This window comes from Gouania willdenowi, chromosome 21, assembly GCF_900634775.1.
Source record: "Gouania willdenowi chromosome 21, fGouWil2.1, whole genome shotgun sequence".
Taxonomy (NCBI): domain Eukaryota; kingdom Metazoa; phylum Chordata; class Actinopteri; order Blenniiformes; family Gobiesocidae; genus Gouania; species Gouania willdenowi.
Genome location: NC_041064.1, coordinates 27,221,685 through 27,241,881, shown reverse-complemented (window position 1 = coordinate 27,241,881; position 20,197 = coordinate 27,221,685). Strand labels below are relative to the sequence as shown.

The following is a 20,197-nucleotide window of genomic DNA, read 5'->3' as shown; positions in this document are numbered from 1 at the left end:
GTCAAAAACTATACTGATCTATGCAACTGAGGTAATACACATCTCAATCCTTCATGCATTGAATAGTCTAAAAGCATTGGGATTTTTTCTAGTTATGCACTCTTGCAACATGTGAGCCACAGACAAGGTCAGCTGACGTACAAGCAGGTCTGTAAACCACTAGCAGCTTACAAACACAAAGACGAATCGATAACATATCTTTTTTGAGATGTGTGTGTGTGCAGGAATGATACTGGATATTTATTTATTTACATATTCTCCACACTCTTGTTTGAATACTGCGTATGCGCACACATATCAGTAGCTCTGCAATTGGTTTAAAAGTGTGGAGAAAATGTAAGAAGCCATATTGGCTGAAAGCAAACACACCTGATTGGCTGATGAATCTGTCAATCACTTTTATCAGCCAATGGTGACCTTCGTTGACCCACGACGTCAGGGCAGTCTCAAAATTCACCACACACTTTCTCTCACAAATGCAGAGGTTTCAAAGCACAGAAGCAGTTTGTAAACGCACATTCAGCAATTCGCATTATCTGTGGATTTATATTACAAGTGTGCCTCAAAATAATATTTGTTAAGTAGAGCTTGTGCATTTCAGAATTTATATTACAAGTTTGCATAAAATATATATTTGTGAAACAGATTGTGTGCATTTGTGAATTTGAAATACAACTGCAAAACAAATATATATTTGTGAACCAGAGTGTGTGCATTTGTGAATTTGAAATACAACTGCGAAACAAAGCATGTGCATTCATGAAAAACCCTACAAGAGTTCATTCATTATGATACTGTTCTGATTCCATATTTTTGCTTCGTAGATCCTGGTTTAGCTTTGCTAACCACAAGCGCCTCCTTTCCTCTAATAACTTGTGAGATTGTTCTCACTGATTTGTGATTAGTTATGGCAATCTATAAAATTCCAAATGTGTCTCACTGTTTGACTGATTGGTACAGCCAAAAACACGGCGATAGTTCACCATTTGGTCTCGAAATTCGAGATTTTCTTGTCTGCGTACTGTTTGTAGACCTGCTGCTTTATCTCCAAAATAGCGACTTCCGGGTTGATGACGCGGTTGATGACGCGCCGTGAAAACCCTCTATAATCTCGATTTTTGGATGTTGTAACGGTTTGAGGAATGTCTGAGTATTTAAAGCTCACAGAGTCTCTTCTCCTGCCTCTTGTTCAGTACAAAATTAGGTATCACACATAGTTCGGAACATTTACTGTGTTACAAAAGAATTCAAGTATTATTACTGAAACAGAATGACAACAGAATTGATCTACACTGTGAAACAGACTATAAGTGCTATCATTGTCCGAGCAGAGCATCGCATTACACCTGCTGTCATTCTCTGACTTCCCTCCATACAAGACTGCATGAATTATTGAGTGATTCCTGTAACTACAGCCTCCGATTGAGCAGAATAATTATCCGTCCTGCTCTAAGCTTCACCAAATAACAAGATCTGTGTGTGGAAATATGTTTTCTGAAGCTCAAATAAGCAACATTGAAAGTGAAACGATGACATTAATTACTCACAAAGCCGGCCACATGCTTCATCTAGAGCTAAAATGTTCTCATTAGCAACACCTTCAAATATTCCCAGCTACAGATGTAATCAACTCCACCGCAATGTAAGAAACCAATTAAGCCAGTACAGAGAATTACTGTCAGGTTAGTGTTGGCCTTCTTACCTTTGTTATTGCAGTGTGTCTGCCTGTGCCTTGATGTGTGACGTGAGATCCACTGCTCGACAGGCTGCCTCCTCCCCGTCTCGCTCCTACTATGAGCTGGAGTAAGTGTGTGTGTGTGTGTGTGTGTGTGTGTGTGTGTGTGTGTGTGTGTGTGTGTGTGTGTGTGTGTGTGTGTGTGTGTGTGTGTGTGTGTGTGTGCGTGCGTGCGTGCGTGCGTGCGTGTGAGAGAGAGAGAGAGAGAGACAGTATGAGTGAGTGAGTGCGTCGGCTTACTGGCTATTGTTGAGGGGAGGGATCACTGAGCATGCTCCAATGTGAATAGTCCTCTGAGTTGGCATGGAAACCAGGAGACGGCTGCCTCCCTGAAACACTTATAAGCTAAGCAAAGGGCAAGCAGGTGTTGATGCCAGAGGGGTATTCCATAAAGCGGAATGAGTATGTTCAGGCTGAAATGAGGGAAACTCTGAGTATCCCATTCCTAAACGTGAGGTATGTTCTCTGAGTATGTTACCATGGCAACATTGTCCGTGAACGAAACCTGGTCGCTGGCAGGTTTTATCAAAGAAACCCTGGGTTTCTACCTGGCTCCGCCCACATGAACACCGTTTCTGAACACTTTAATGAACCTTAACACTCTTCTCTGAAACACATTAGTAACATCACACACCACAGATGTGTTCACATCATTACTAATGTGTTGCTTTACTTTTTGTGTGTGTGTGTGTGTGTGTGTGTGTGTGTGTGTGTGTGTGTGTGTGTGTGTGTGTGTGTGTGTGTGTGTGTGTGTGTGTGTGTGTGTGTGTGTGTGTGTGTGCAAACGGTAGTTTTCTTTATAACATTGTGGATACAGATCATTAAGTGAAAGACACTGAGAGGTTGATCTGCATTAAAACATCTACTGACGTCTGTAGTAAAGTTCACTGATTACAAACCTATGGATAATATAAAGTAGAAAATGCCAATTTAAATGAATCCACTTTTAAGGCTCGATTATTGTTTTATATTGTTATACAGTTAAATCTGTAGATCATGCATCTTCAAAGGTGCTTGATGGTGCAGTGAATTGTGATGCTGCTCTTGGAAGTGAAGCCGCTTCAGTGGATTTTTATGACATTTTTTAGGACGTCGAGATGACTCTGGCGACAATATTACCTTAAAAATCAATATAATTGATGAAATATCAAGTGGCATTTACTGTCCTAATATCCAGTGTAACAGGAGGGCTCTCTATACAGCATCCCATGCTTCTGATACGTCTCCTCAGACACATTTTATTCATATTATTCACCGCTCGTCGATGAGATAAAGTGATGAAGCGACCAAAAAGTGTGACTAATTATGGGTGATTTAAGCCACTATAGTCACTGAAGACTGAACGCACCTTTAGAACAGGCTCATATTCCTCAAACACCGGCTTATTTCACCCATTAGGGTGAATAAATGGCAGCTCATGTCATCTTCGATCCATTGATGATGGCTTTTTATCGCGCGCGTGCACGTTAGTAACCCAAGGTTTACGTACTCAAGGTTGATTGACCCACTTCATACCAGCTGTAATGGAATCTGATACCCAGAGTTTCCCATCGCGGGGTATGTTGACCCAGAGTTTATGGATAGACTCAGAGTTTGTTAACCCTCCTTTATGGAATACCCCTCAGGTCATCATTTCGAAGCCTTTTGGATTAAGGATTATTGTGTAATTAACAGTTTAATCTCCATTATTCAGAATAAAGCCCCACAGTCAATCAGCTGCCACTTTGGTGTACCCTAGTTCACAGTATTTTTTTCACATTAAAGGTTGATTTGAGAAATTACTTCAATTTCATTTAATTTACTGGTTTATTTAACAGGGACAGTGTACATTAATATTAATACTGAAAATATACCAAAATTCCAGGGTTAGGGTTAGGGTTCCACTGCTGTGAGGCGGTAACAGAGAAGGCACTCTGACTGAAGGTCAGCCCCCGTGCTGCTCCTCATGTGCTGCAATGTGATGTGCTTCTGATGGTTATGAACTGACTGAGGAGAGGACTGACCTAGAATGATTTTGTAAATTAAACAGAGGTTTGAATATTTAATGTAATTTTTTCCTGCTCAAAACAGGTTGGGCTTTTTCCAAGAAGATTATTGATTATTCATTTCTTTGAATCTTTTAACTCTTGGGTTGTGATTTCTCTGTATGGCTGCCCATCATATGTAGAAACTGTTCTTTGCTGCTACATGTCGCGATAAGGAGTCTCGAACAAGAGACTTTTAATCTCAATAAGTTTTTTAATTTCTGTCACTTACACAGTTTGGCACAATTATAAATTAGTTTTCGAAAATGCCACAACAAGAGAACTTTACCATGTGAGATGCTGGTGAGGTCATTATCAGCAGAACATGCAGTTTCAGTCTCAGCAGGAGGTATAATTCCCTGCTGCTTTGTATTTCAGGATATTCTCTCATGCTTGTAAAGGCTGGCATACACTGTGCGATTTTTTTGAATTGTTGTACTAAGCTTCAACTCAAACTGTGCGACTTGTGTTCTCACGCTATACGGACCGACACAGACACGATCTGACTGCTCACACTGTACGTTCAAACGCGACACGTCGGGGTCTTGTTTCTGGAAATGCAACGTATATATAATAATAATAACACTGAAGCGTCGCCATTAAAACAGATGACATGTTTGATTTCCTTACGACCATACGATTGCTGATCAGGAGCTTGTCGTGAGGTGGTGTGACCCCATGTATACTACACGATGCACAACACGATTGTTTTTGGCTGGGCGCTATTCTGTCCCAGTACTTACAGTCCCCTCCATGAGTATTGGAACGGGAAGGTCAATTCCTTTGTTTTTGTTGTATACTAAAAACATTTGGGCTTCAGATCAAAAAAATAATATGGGGCAAAAGTTCAGAATTCCAGGTTTTGGTATTTACATCTAAATGTGTTAAACAACTCAGGACAAAGCACATTTTGTTTGAACCCACCCACTTTTCAAGTGAGCAAAATTATTGGAACATGTGACTGATTGGTGTTTCTAGTGGCTCAAGTGTTGCCTTTTAGGTTGATTGCTTAAACATTAAATAGTTCTTGTTTTTGGCTTTGGCTTTCACCTGTAAAAAATACATTTGCTGTTAAGCAAACATGAAGATCAAAGAGCTGTCTATGGGAGTAAAGCAAATCATTTTGAAGCTGACAGAAGAGGCGCTAGTTGACCACTGGGAGCAATTTAGCGTTTAGTGTCTTGCCCAAGGACACTTCGACATATAGTCAGGTACTGGGATCGAACCCCCAACCTCTCAATCAGAAGATGCCCCTCTACCATCTGAGCCACGGTCGCCCTTATATCGCAATAATATCGCAAATGCAATTAATTGTTCAGCCCTAGTCAGCATGCGCTCATCAGATTTCATCTGAGCTGCCTCACGAAGAAGTCGTACATTAAAAATATAACGAATAAATTCTAAACCCAGTTGGCAATCTATTAGCTTGCATAACATTCAATTCAACCTTGAAAAGTTTCTGTATATCTATTTCTGGTGGCAAGCTGTGGAACAATCTAAGCAAGGAACTCAAGAAAATGTACAAAAACAGGTTATTTAGCAGGTATAATTGATAATGGTCATTAATTGGTGATTGTTATTTATTAATTGATGTGGAATGATGATGAGAGGTAGAGAATGTGTATATATATATGAGTGTATGTGTATATATATACATTTAGACCAAGGGGTGAGAGCTAACAAGCTATGCTTCTTCTCACTCCTTTTTGAATATGTCATTAATGTATTTTTTTCTATGCGTCATTATTATTTTGCTTCCTGAAAATCTTAATTTCTATATTATGTTGTGCAAATAATTTGTTAAAAAGCAATCAGGAAGCCTTGTACTATTTGTATATTCGGAATCAATAAATAAAAGTGAGTAAACATACCTGCTTTTAGGCAGAACGTGCTGGCTTGTTGATGGCTTGTTGTGGTAAGAGTAACTTCCATCAAGCTGTACTTGGAACGCAGCATCTTTGGCGAAACCGCTTCAGAGCCTTCAACAGCGGCTATAAGTCTTTAACCCTTCTGTTTTATCTTGACACTTTTGTGCACAAGTCAAGTGTTTTTTGTCTATAAAACGCCGATAGCAGGCCGGGTGAAACCCGTAGTTTGTTGGGACATCAGAGACCGGTTTGTCCAAGAAGGCAACATGTTGATTAGCAATAGCTAGCTACATAGTATCCGATGTTTCGAGCCATTCTTTTGCACACTACTTGATTTTTTTCCCATCGGACTTTGGTGCAGGGCTGCGGATCTTTACCACCATTTTTTCCGACATCAAGAATGCACTTTTACGGGTGTTAATCGCGCTTGATCGCCGCTAACAGGTGAATTGCGCTGCTTACTCTCCTCCATGTTTACATGTGCGTAGTGATATTGCCTTGGTTTTGGCTGTGACCTACTAACATTCTCAATGCTGATTGGTTGAAAAAGTGTATTTGTCTCAATGCGCAGTCAATATAGTGCGCCAATAAATTACGATTTTCTCATTAATTGTAGGATAATGCGTAGAGAACTTTGCTTGAATACCTTTTATTAACGTTGAACATTATGAGCAAAAGAAAAAGTAGTGCCCCGTTTGGTGGAACAAAACTGAACGATACAGCTCACGTACAGCATCGGCTGCTTGGGTTTGCACCATTTATCAGCGCATGTAGTGAAGTAACCTTTAATAAATCCGCCCCTTGGTGTCTCATTTGGTCATTCCCCCTCATGGACAGCTTCCACAGACGGTTCATGTGACGTAAAACCACTGCACTGACCTGATCGCACAGCGACACATGTAGATAATTTATGAGGGCCTCACCATTGGTTCAATTATTTATTTGCCACCAGTTTTGCCATCAGTGCTGTTACAGTACAGCTATTCAGGGTGAAAATAATGAAAATGAGCAAGAGGGATATTTACAAGAAGCAAACTCAACAAGACCTCACAACATCACTGTATTTTGAGGTTTGCTAAATTCAGCACAGCCGAGGTGACTCAGGATAGACTCAGAGAAGGTGAACGAGGTCTTCGTGTGGAATCAGTAACTCTGGATGACCAAGTGCATTGCACCAACTGAAAGAGGACGATTTTTCAGAGCCAGCACAACAACACAAACAAGACACAGCTGAGAGGTGACATTCAGATCCCACAGCAGCACGATAGTTGTAACTCTTAGCTCTCCCTGGCAAGAATATTGTAACACTCATCTCTTGGATGGACAGTAATATTTAGCAACCATAGGGACAATATGGGTCACATTGCATTCCTGCCTATCAACTGACTGATGAGGACAATAGGTGCAGGTCATGAAACACAATGGAAAGCATACACAAAGAGAGCAACAGTGTTGACCCAGTACTTTGCATTGCCACTCCTATTTTGATCCATCATTAACAGGTTTGATTAATGAGTTTACATTAAATTACAGATGTCCCAATTGTAGCTTCCAAATTATTAATGAGACAGTTTGGTTGTGCAAGAACAATATCAGCAGATTTGTCAAAACACTTTTTTTAATGGAACAATATCTATTAAATAACATCTTCATGTAAATATATGGGATTGTAGCCAGGGGCTAACTACCATTAATCCTATAACTCCCACTGTAAAGGCTGTGCTTAAATGGTGAAAAAGTGTGTCACAAGCTCAGACATCGGATTGTCTTTTATTTGTTATATTTATATATGCGGTGCACATGCTACTGTACGTTAACTAAAACTAACACAGTAACCGTGTCGTTTGCCTGGTAATCAACTGAAACGACATAAAAATAAGTACACTGCATACATGAACATTTAGGGTAGATTACACAAGTTAACATCTAGACCTTAACTCACAAGCTCAGCTTCACCACCAAAAAATGTAAATCCGGCAGGTAAACACATGCGCGAGTAACACACATCACGTCTTTTATATATATATATATATATATATATATATATATATATATATATAATTATTTTTTATTTTTTTTCTTCTTTTTTTGTTAAATTTTACTTTGTCTGCACATGCTGTCGGAGTGCAATCTTTTTAAGACAGCAATGCATGTTTTAATATTGCAATTGAATACATTTATTTATTTTATTGCTTAATTGAGACCATTACCAGCACTCACTAAGGAAGGGTAAGAAACACTTTATTAAAGAGAGAACATAAAAAGAGAGGCCAGTGTTACACCTAAGTGAGGGGGAAGGGCACAGGGAAGAGGGAGTCAGGGTATGAAAATGGAAGGGGTGGGGAAGAGTTGACTGTTTTAAGGTGAGAGTGAAATGTGATGTTATAGTTAGTGCATATTGTGCTTACTGTGTTGTGTAATCAGTTCAGCCAGTCTGGTGACAAGTGTGGAGAAATAGAAGCCGGTGACACAGCACCCAGCTTAAGTGGTGGACGTGAACAGAGGGAAAGAGTGAGTGGTTATACCTAAAATTGATATTTGCGATCGACGTGTCTAAGGTCAAGCCCAGTACGAGCTTATCCCACAGGCCAGTGCATCCACGACCAATGTTTGTGCAAGGGCCACTTCTGTGACCCCAACCCCGAGGCACCCCGCCAACATCCCTGTGGAGAATGGTGGTAGGACATGGCTCCTTATCCATCCTAGCCTGGGACAGGTCGATGGGACGACTATGACATTTCCTCACCTTCACATCCCGGACAACTCTCTTATCATCTGGAGCTGAATCGACCCCGGACAGCTGCTCAATGGCCTTTCAACACACGGAAAGCTGCCTCCTCTGCCCTATTTTGATGCGTTTTGTCTGCTGGTCTAAACTCCCATGCCCAGTCGGTCTCAGCCAGAGCCACTCTCCTTCGGACTCCTCCTTTGTCGATACCGCTAAATGTCTTTTTTTTTTTGGATATGTGTACTCAAAAGGGGCCTTGTGCGTACAGTGGGAACATCGCTCATTACTGAAGTGCATAGGTAAGCTCTGCACTTATGGCAATATATGCACAAGTCAAATATTTTGCGTGCAACCGTAGGACCTTGCACTACCCAGGCCCTTTTTCTCATACAAAAGAGGGTAACAGCAACACCTTCATGGTTAGCACTAGGGATAGTCAATATGGACTAAAAAAAATTATCACGATAATTTCTGGTATTTGTCACAATAAACATCACGATAAATAAAAAAACTATAAATAAATAAAACAATTCCCAACTTAAAGTGTAAACAGGTTCCTTACAAACACAATTACATTTGAATACATCAACACATTAAAAAAGGCTACAATAGCTGCTGACTCAAAGAGCTCATGAGCTGATATTTTATGGAATATATCAGTGGCACTCTATTAGTGTTATTGTACGAAATTAATTTATTTCCTCACTTAAAAGGAAATTATTTTCTAAAAAAAAGCACAGATAACGCCATCAGTATTTTTACTGTTGCTGAATCTTGTTTCATTCATCTTATGAGTTACATAATGTTATGGTTAATAAATAACTCTCTGATTTCCTATAATTAAACAGGATAATGCTGATGATTTAATCATTCAGTATATTTTGGTGTAATAATCTCAATAGTTAAATTAGTCTAATGAGACCAGCTTTTTTTCTGTGAACACGTGAAATATAATTAAAAAATATTGTGTTTCACAAGTTTGGACGGATACATAGTTACATAGCTTTTATCCTTCCATACAAGTGTTAAATCTGATCATAAACAAATCGATGGCTCTGTGGCTTTATGACAGTAAGTCGTGTTCTTTTTATTTGGCCTATTCCTTGTATGCAGTGGTAAGCGTTAGCTCTTAGCCCAGTCTGTGTGTCGGTGGTTTAGCTTAGCATAGAAGTGCAAGGCTCTGTGAACATATTCCACAACCCCACAGAGCTTAGTTAGTGTATCAAGCCTGGTGCACATCTTTTTCTTCCTTGTGGAGAAATTAACGACAACCTTTAGAAAGAGCTTGTCTTCCTCTACGCGGTATCCCACCCCAAGAGCCTTAGTGTCCTCATTCCTCAGCTGGTTGGGCAATACGATAGTCTCTGGCTTGGTGGGAACACCGCCTTGCCTCCCACTTTGGCCAGGCCGCAACCAAGGTTTAAGGTAAAAAACCTCAGTTTCCAGGATAGTCTCAACACCCACAAGGATCTTGCTCAGTTTTTGGGGGTCCTTGTGGGACACCAGTATGTCATCCACATAGGAATTGACTATGATAACATGTCTCTCTTCTACACAGCAAATTCAAAAGTGTTAAAATTTTGGTGTTGGTAGACTTTGTACAAAAGCAGAGTTAATTTTACTCTAATAGAGTCACATTCTTTTTATGTAACTCTGGGGTGTATAATATTAGTAGTTAAAATAGAGCGTTAAAACAGAGTGTTTCTATATCAAATCTGGAGGTGTTACAATGGAAACAATAACTCTTGATTTTTTTAACTCTAAACTCCCACAGTGAGTAAATTCACTAACTCCACCCCCAGCATCACAGGCTCTCACCGAAGCGAACATTCAGAACAATTTGCTTTCCACATGACTGAGGTGTTTGCCACGCTTGGTAACTCATTTTAATTTGAGATGTTTTTATTTGTCATTATTATTATTATTTTGGGCTGAGAACAACCTGTGTGATTGGCATTAGCCACATTGCTTGGTGATATGGCATAAAAATCTGGTTTAGCACGCCGAAGTTCATTGTTTGCGGGCAAAACTTTAGTTTTAAAAAACTGTGCAGGTGAACATTCACATTAAATACAGTAGTCCCTCGTTTATCGTGGGGATTACATTCTAAAAATAACCCACAATAGGTAAAATCCCCGAAGTAGTCAGCTTTATTTTTTACTATTTTTATACATGTTTTAAGGCTGTAAAACCACATTTATCTCTTGTTTAAACACTCTCACAGTTCAAACCTTCGTAGATTTACTTCAGTCTTTGTTGACAATGACCTCACGTCAACACGGACACTGGTCTGTTCACCCATTCAACCATGGAGTAGAAGCTGTGTGACCACCTGGAGCTGTATGACACGGCCTTTATAACTGGGACCGGACTAGGAAGGATTAGGTGTGGAGGAGAATCAGCGAGGAGGTGGTAGTAGCAGGTAAAAGTTCTCTCTGTAGCACTGAGCTCGGATAGCATTAGCTATCACACCGGCTTTTTTCACTGGTGGTTTATGAGAGGAGAAAAAGGAGCACAGCTCCTCACTACAGCAGGCAGTTAAGCGAGTTGGATGTGTTGCTGGCGGGTTAACGCAGCATTGGCCAATCAGGACGCAGAACACAATGCGCGTTCATACACTGTAAAAAAAATGCATCCAAAATTACACTGTAAAAAAATCCGTGAAACAGCGAGGGACTACTGTACACCTAAAGCAATTTTCAGATCGTGAAAGGTTGACATACAGTTATGCTACGACTTGAAGACAGATGTTCTGATTGGGTTCTATGTTAACATTTAGATCCCTTCAGAACTTTGTGCACACGGTTTAGGCAAAAATAAAAAAGGTCAAGGTTTTGTATTTATTTTGGCACTAACTATTGTCTGTGTGCATTGATTAAGAGCACAATTTTAACAAACAAGTTCTGTTCTCTGTTATTGTAAAGCACTTTGTGATTTTTATCAGCGAAAAGCACTATATAAATAAATGTTATTTACTTACTTACTTTTGAGTATAAAATTGCCTTTAAAGATGGACAATAGTATCTACAATTGTCTTCTTGTAAAATGATTGGGCTTACACTACTTCTGGTTTAATCTCCACGCAGGAGATGCAAAGGTGGAATATGGGGGAGTGCAGACGTACATTAAAGTTCCACAAAGTGATGAATGGTTCCATTTCCTCCAGTTTCTTCAAGAGGGTTTGTATCTATGTGCAATTTAAATTGGTATAGACTAATTACCTATGAGTGAACAACTTCAATTGGTGGTTTTAATAGTTTATGACATTTTAATTCTCTTAATTTCTTTCAGTTATGGAGAAATTCATCTTTCAGTCTCAACTCTTCACAGAGGGTGTACTTATCCTGATGAACACTTCCATGCATAATGTATTGAAATAAAAAAAAAAAATGAAAATGCTGTTATTTGCATTGACCAGCTCACATATGTCAGACCCTTTGATAAGCAATATTCTAATGAAAGTGAGAGCATGTACATTGTTCCACATTGTTGCATGTTTTAGAAATTGTTTTCTACTTGTGATGCATGTTTTGAAATAAATGTATTTCAGAAAATCATTGCCTCTTAAACGTTTATTTCCCAAGGAATTTCTAAAAGTTAAAAACTAAATGTATACCTTTTTTAATATTATTTACAAATAACACTTATGTAGTTAAAAGAAAAAAAACTCTTGGAGAGTAAATATTTCGACTCTAACACTGAGTTAGTGTTACTAAGTGTTAAATTATTAACTCCAGACAGATTTAGTATTTGACACTTAATTAGAGCTAAGGTACCAACTCTCCAAAAAGAGTTAAATTAACACTCTCTGGTGTGGACTCATATAGACATTTTAAAAGTGTTGAAATCAAATCTGACTGTGTTAATTTGGGCATGCTGGATTTGCTGTGTACTTTGTCAGTTTCCTGGAGAATTTACCCTTAAAAAAAGAAAGCACACTGAGTGAAATGTCTTAGATGCATTTTATTAGAACTTGTACAAGTTGAGAACACAACCTAACGCTGATTCAGAAAGTTTGCCTACTTCAACAGCTGTCCGCTGATTCTATATACAATGCACTATCAGTATTGACTGATCAAAGTCTAATCAAATACTGAATATGGTGATGATGTTTGCTCCGGAACCATACAGTAGTGGTCAGCGCCCTGTTTTTTGCGGTAGTCTTCTGGGGAGAGAGCCTTCGGTCGGCAGACAAGAACAGGCTTATTAGGAAAGCGTCTGTGGTCGGCACTGAGCGAGCACCAATCCAACAGGTGGCAGAGGGGAGAATGCTCTCCAAACTCAGGGTCATCACAAGTAACCCCTCCCATCTCCTTCATGCCCTGGAGGTGATCAACAGCACCAGTCACAGACTGATGGCAGCAAAGTGCAAGTCTGAGCACTTCAGAAGGGCTTTTGTCCCAGCTGCTATTAGACTCTTCAAGGCACACAGATAAAAAATATCCACCTATGCACATTTTTATGCACTTTTTTTATTTATTCATGAATGCATGTGAATGATAGATGTATGTATGGATTTGACGTTTCCCTGTTATGTGTGAGCTGTTGTAACAGTATTATTTCCTGTAAAGGATCATTAAAGTATCTATCTACAGTATCTATCTATCTATCTATCTATCTATCTATCTATCTATCTATCTATCTATCTAACATAGTGAAAAGAGATGGAGCCTGCTAACAGGTCACTTTGACATTAGCAATGTAAACAGAAACTTTAGCCAGTATGTGTGCACAAGTTGGTGTCTAAAGTTAAACTGAATATATGTGTGAGTATTAGTCTACTTTTAATTATAACTATGTAATTAACTAAATTAACTAAATGACATAAAATATTTTAATATCAGTCAGCAAACTGTGGCAGGTTGGTTGTTTCTTGCATGGCCACCTGGGCAATACAACAAACCGTCTCATCGCCCATATTCACCCGTACCACGGCGTAGTCCTTGATTTCGTCTGCCGGTGAGTCCCTCCACAGAAAGCGGAGGACGTGCACCTCCTGATCCTCCAACAACACCGAGTTGTACGTCTTGGAGACGTCTCCAATCACTGTGTGCCCTCCCTCGCGGAAACAGAGCAGCACTGCCCGGATGGAGTTCAAGACGTCTTAGCCCTTCAGCAGGATGGAAATCAGGCGAATTGTCCATCCCAGTCTTGGAAAGCAGGACCGCGCCCCCCCTGGATTCCATGTCATGCACCTGCCTGGCATAGGCTTCTTACCACACCGGATCCCTCTTGAGGTGCTTCTTCGACTTCAGGAATGTTGCCTCAACAGCCTTGTGGTTATTAGGCAGGGTAGCAGGGTTCTCTTTGCAGGGATATTTGGCATCCCAGTTTGGTTTGTCGCTGTGGTTGTCGCTTAAATTGAAGGTTACTACCGCCCTGATGATCACCTGCTCTCTCTCAGCGAGAGACATCTCCTTACCCCCAGGGGCACACAGTCCACAACGGCACCCACCGCACACAGGGTTGGAGGCGGCGCCAATAATGTCCCACTGCAGCTACTTGACGATCTCAGCATTGCACGTAGCCTTCCACTGCACTCTAGCTTTGGGCAGTAGTTATGGAGGACCTTGATTTGGACTATTAACAGCATAAAATAGTGCAAATCAGAGTATCAGCATTAAAACATGGCAAAACAACAAATATCCTTGTTAGGTAAGCAGTCCTGTTGCCAGTCCTCAATTTTTAGGGGGGCATGTAAAAAGCAAGGGTGGGCACAATTATTATTAGTCTACTTTTTTTTAGCATCACTGACACAATTCCATACTCAATAAATAGGCTTGAATATACTGTATACAGAGGCACACTGATTTGATAATTGGCACTTAGTAGGCGCTCTTACACATTGTTTAACAATTAGCTTAAAAAAAAAAACATTATATACTACGATGGATGTTGCCATTTATCCAGGCACGCGTGCACACATACACACACACACACACACACACACACACACACACACACACTAGAATTAACTCCTTTTCAAAAGCAAACTGAATCAGCTCGACCAACACCATTGTTTCTTTACAGTGGGTACGGAAAGTATTCAGACCCCTTTAAATTTTTCACTCTTTGTTTCATTTCAGCCATTTGCTAAAATAAAAAAGTTCATTTTATTTCTCATTAATGAACACTCACTACCCCATCTTGACAGAATAAAACAGAAATGTAAATTTTTTTGCTAATTTATCAAAAAAGAAAAACTGAAATATCACATGGTCATAAGTATTCAGACCCTTTGCTGTTACACTCATATTTAACTCTCATGGTGTTAATTTTTTCTGATCCTCCTTGAGATGGTTCTGCTCCTTCATTGGAGTCCAGTTGTTTTTATTTAAACTGATTGGACTTGATTAGGAAAGGCACACACCTGTCTGTATAAGACCTTACAGCTCACATTGCATGTCAGAGCAAATAAGAATCATGAGATTGAAGGAACTGCCCAAGGAGCTCAGAGACAGAATTGTGGCATGGCACAGATCCCCAAATCCAGGTTTGAAAAACTTGTTGCGTAATTTCCAAGAAGACTCATGGCTGTACTAGCTCAAAAGGGTGCTTCTACTCAATACTGAGCAAAGGGTCTGAATAATTATGACCAATTGATATTTCAGTTTTTCTATATTAATAAATTTGCAAAAATTTTAATATTTCGGTTTTTTTCTGTCAAGATGGGGTGTACATTAATGAGAAATAAAATGAACTTTTTTTGATTTTAGCAAATGGCTGCAATGAAACAAAAGGGGTCTGAATACTTTCCGTACCCACTGTATATTTTTAGTGATAATAATAATAAATGCAAATTTACAATAACAAAAATTAGCTATTTTTCTAATAAAAAAAAAAAAACAAAAAAAAAAAACTGTGTCACAAGTGGGTGGGCACAATGCCTGTGCTGCACGGGCTGGGTCCCTAAGGCCCACCCATAGAGACGGGCCTATGTAGAGACTGGGCCCATGTACCTTACCTACAAATGTAAGCGGTTATTCTGAAGGATTCTTCTAGTGTGTTTTTACAAATAGATAACTTGTTTGATTAATACAGTACATGCTTAAACTTTACTATTTGTCTCTGGTTCATGTACATTATTGCTCATTATTGAAGAGTTTACAGTTTGAATTCACACCCTGAATGACAATAATGCTTTATGTGATCTAGGACAGGGGTTGTCAACCTCGTGGTGGGGATCAGATGCCTTTAAGAAACTAAAAATATTTATATTTATTTGAGCCCATTTTTGCTTATATTTACCCTTTTTCATCACTTTTTCTTGTCATGTTTGTGCTTCATTACTCCCATTTCTGCCACTTCTCCATCAAATTTCGATGCCTTTTCTGCACATTTGTTCCACTTTCAAGACATTTTCAGGACTTATAAACCTTTCCACTACTTTTCCACCTAATGTCACATATCTTGACCCATTATTGTGACTTTTAACCTCTTTTCAACATATTTCATGCTTTTTTTTTTATGCCAATTTAACCACATTTATGATGTGTCATGCCATTATTTGCTAGTTTAAATTATCGGTATTTGTTCCTACTTTTTTTTTGCCACTTTTAAGCCAATATTGACCGTTTTTGGCCACTAATTTTCAACTTTTAACCAATTTCTGTGGGTTTTAAAATATCATTTCACTACCTTTACCACAATTTTTGGTCACTTTTAACCCATTTTATTTCTGATTAAAACAAGGATTTACATCTTTAAGATTACTACAGTCCATAACCCAAATAATACTAAACTTCAAGGATAACAGTGAAAGTGATTCAACCACTTTCAGGTACAGTGGGGGTCCCCGGTCTCTGGCACCTTTATTTTGGGGGTTGCGGGCTGAAAAGTTTGAGAACCACTGATCTAGGACACTATAACTCAATCTTAGATGGCATCTTGGCAAATGTCAATGTAATATTAATAATAATAAATATTATCATTCATAAAACCCCTTGTCCCCCTACATTGTGAACTGGTGTTGTGAAGCGGATTCTGCCACCCTTTTTGTGTTTGTTTTTGACTCGTTTTCCCTGTTGTGTGGGTACAATAAATACTGATATTAAATCGCAAACAACTAAACCCCTCCTCTGCATTCCCTTAAACATCTACATAGAGGAATTTTTAGTGACTGCAAATTTTGAGGATACCATCCTTAATCTGTAGCAAGATAATAGCAGAAATTTAATGGCAAACAGTCTCTTGTCGAAAAAAATGCTGATGCTCTCTCTGGCCGAGACCTATTGGTAATATAAGGCTGCTACACAATCCGTATTTGTCATCGTGATGAAGATTAAAACACCTTTTATTTTTTAAGGCGTGTGTCTTGTTTACTACTGTGTACTTCAACAAAATCCTTTGCTTTGACTTTGAAATGTGGTGTATTGGTGTAATAAAGTGGTCATTTTTTTGATGAAGAGCTGGACATACTGTATTAAAGAGTCTCGTCATCTATATACAGTATATGTTTTTTTTTCCTGTACAGGGCCGCAGGGGATGCTGGAGCATATCCCAGGAGACATAGGGCATAAGTAGGCTTGGGCGATCGGGATTCAAGATATATCGAGATTTCTGTTTTGGCGATTTAGAAAATTCCAATATTGTATAGCATGTTTTTATTTTCTAGCTTATTTTGTATAAGAATACTCGTTTTAGGAATCGCTGCTTTCGCTACTTCTCAAAAAAGCACAGTTAGGTGGATTTCTGACTGCGTCCAAACTCACACCAACCCCTAAACAAGCCACACTACAGAACTCAATTATAAGAGAAAAAGCCAAAAGTGGCACATATTGTGCAGCTGTTTGTTAATGAACGTGCCTGTGTGGAATTTTGCATCTGCAAATTTAACCCAGAAATATCTTTCTGGTAAGACTTTGTTGAGTTAAAAATATCGAGATTTATATTGTATGTCACCATTTTGAGATATGTGTTTGCGATAGCCAATATTTGTTCCATATTGTCCAGCCTGAGGTGTAAGGCATTGTATATACCCTCCTTGATAGGATGCCAGTCTATCACTGGGCTTGAATATTAAAGAGTAAACTCACTCTGAAAAAGGACAGCCTGAATAATGTTTAATTTGGAAAAAAATTAATTCATGTCCTTCACAGTTTCAGTGTCTTTTAAGAAATTTGCTCAGCTGGGTCGCTCTGCTATAACTTGTCAACCTGACAGCACATGAACAAAAAACACTTTTAGTATTTTTAATCAAATGGCTATTTAGCTTCTTAAGTTTTCTTTATCACCACAAAGCTCCGAATGACCTCAACTGGATGCAGTGGTGGGCTGTTGAGGTGTGTGTGTGTGTGTGTGTGTGTGAGAGAGACAGAGAGAGAGAGAGAGAACTTGCGTCCATCTCTCCTCCGTGGGTCAGTGTCTCACACACGCGCATGCGATCAGCCGCACGCATGCTCATCTCTCCTCTGCCGATCACTGTCTCACACACACGCTATCAGCTGCATGCATGCACATCTCTCCTCCGATGATTACTGTCTCACACACACACACACACACACACACTAACAGCTGTACGCACGCACCCGTCCGTCACTCACATTAACATCCACACGCATTTCTCCACTGCGGGATGAATATATATATCTGCAGTAATTCATCCATTTTTTTTATTTGTTTCCTCTACTAACACCTCCAATTCTGCTGCTTCACATTTGTATTTTCGCTTCCGCGCTCATGTTCCACCTCCATGTTCAACACAACACATACAAAACGCTCATTTAAATAAGGACAGTCTGCACCAGTTCTGCACGTGCACTAATCATTGCCGTAATCTTACTGCATTCCGTGCCGCAGGTGAGGAAACTACATCACTAAAAGATTTAGGGAAGATCTTAGTGATTCCGTCCCTTTGTTTCATAGCTTTCCTGTTGGTTGCTCTGCTTCCAGTCTCAGGTTGAGATTTGTAGGGCTGGCCTTTATGTTAGAGCTTTTATCCAATCAAATTCAGCCATCATGCCTTGCCAGGGTCTAAAATCTGCCCTTCGCCCTTCAGAATCAACAGTGCTGGCAACTGAAGTTTAAATTAATGGAAATTAAACTCTGGCGTTAACCAATCAGCTTTCGAGTTTGCTACTGTAACCTGACCTGCTGTAGTACCAGTGTAGCACTGGAGCCAGCTAGAGGCTAGCGGGCACAGTACATTTTGATTGGATACCATCAGACAAATAGGATTGGAGTGTAAATGGTAAAGTTGTCTGCTGATTGTGTTCTTATGGACTGGCTTTGGCCTTCTTGACCTTCCACAGAATATGTGTGGAGAAATAATGGATGGAGCATTTCATCCATGGCATCTTGGTCTATATAATTTAGCTCAGCAGATATGTGTAACAGTGTTAATTATGTATGCATGTAAATTATTTTGTTATAATTACACAAAATCTGTCATCTTAAGTTTATATTATTTTATTAGTTCATACCTGACCAGTTGGGCCTCCAAATCAGTATGTGGAACCTTAATTTATGTGTGTGTCCCCACGTTCAGTTTTTAATGTAGCACTTCCACCTATGTCTTGTTTTCACGCGCCTTTACCTCTTCCCTTTTGTTAACAATCTCCATGTGAGAGGTAAGCGGCTTTGCTGTCCAGATAAAAATATCTTTATTAGTTATGTTTCCAAGTTAGTTGGCTGAATTAAAACCTGTTCTAAAGTGCTTCCGATGTATTGTAATACATGTTTATGTCATTTGTTTTGTATAGGGGCATGTTTATGGGGAAAACTGACAGGAGGATTTGTGTGTGTGTTCCTGCTGCTGTCAGGTATGCTAGGTTCTGTTGTAGTGGTGTATACGTGGTATATACAGCGGCCCTTTCGTTAACAATTTCCGTGTGAGAGGGGCATGTTTATGGGGAAAACTGACTGGAGGATTTGTGTGTGTGTTCCTGCTGCTGTCAGAATAAAACATCTCTAAACACAACACAGAGTCTCGAACGGTTACACTTGCACATGCCTGGATTAGCTATATTTTTAATATCTGTATTTTGCATGAAAGAGGTTTGCAGTTTTTTTTCGATTTCTAACAAGCATTGGTCGAAACTGAAGTCACATGTTCAAAACACAGCATGAATATCTAACAGGCATCTCAGCTTAAAAGTTACAACTAGGGCAAAATAAAGGAAAGGAAGGGTTGCAATTCTTCTGCTTGAGTTATTTTAGATAGCACATAACTCTGATGGGAAAAATGTTAGTGATGTGAAGACAATTGCACAGCACTGAAGGAGAATCTCCCCGCGACCTTGAAAAAGGAGCAGGCGAGTCAGAAAATGGATGGATGAATGAAGAATCTAAAAAATCTCTTAAAAAGCTATTCTGTTATCAAGGATCATTTTATGGAATTTGAATTGAAATATAATGTATTTTGACGTGTGCACAATACTGCAAACCTCTGAGTTCACAGTGTAGACTCCGATGCCGTCTGAAGCTGATTTTTTTCCACCTGAAAGGTAAAATATAGCATGGTCCCCAGGGTCCTGTTAGGAACATCAGTCACAGCTACATGCATTTGCGCACAAAAGTGTGTGTGTGTGTGTGTGTGTGTGTGTGTGTGTGTGTGTGTGTGTGTGTGTGTGTGTGTGTGTGTGTGTGTGTGTGTGTGTGTGTGTGTGTGTGTGTGTGTGTGTGTGTGTGTGTGTGTGTGTGAAGGAAAGAGAGGTTCACTATGGAAGGATTACTGTCTGTCCCATTAATGGATAAACAATAATTACTCTTGTGATAATTAGGAATCAAGCTGCAGTGGTAACAATTAACTTTTACAGCAGTTTACATTCACATTACAATTTTAAATTTTTAGAAAATTATGGGATCATTAGCAGATACACAACGTTTACGTCACACAGTTTTA

At 39.4% G+C, this 20,197-nt stretch overlaps 1 protein-coding gene and 1 long non-coding RNA gene across 2 annotated transcripts in view; both read right to left on the bottom strand.

The window, feature by feature from the left end:
- LOC114455693 (uncharacterized) overlaps window positions 1-1,918 on the bottom strand; it is a gene marked incomplete at its 3' end in the record, with an annotated part of 48,538 nt that extends 46,620 nt beyond the window's left edge. Inside the window, exon 1 of the mRNA XM_028437072.1 lies at window positions 1,703-1,918. The remainder of the gene's footprint in view (window positions 1-1,702) is intronic.
- Window positions 1,919-12,298: 10,380 nt separating this feature from the next.
- Window positions 12,299-13,767, bottom strand: LOC114455555 (uncharacterized). The gene is made up of 2 exons (XR_003672695.1): window positions 13,286-13,767; window positions 12,299-12,677 (listed from the first exon to the last, which is right to left on the bottom strand). It is a non-coding gene; the product is annotated as an uncharacterized LOC114455555 (long non-coding RNA).
- Window positions 13,768-20,197: the final 6,430 nt, after the last annotated feature.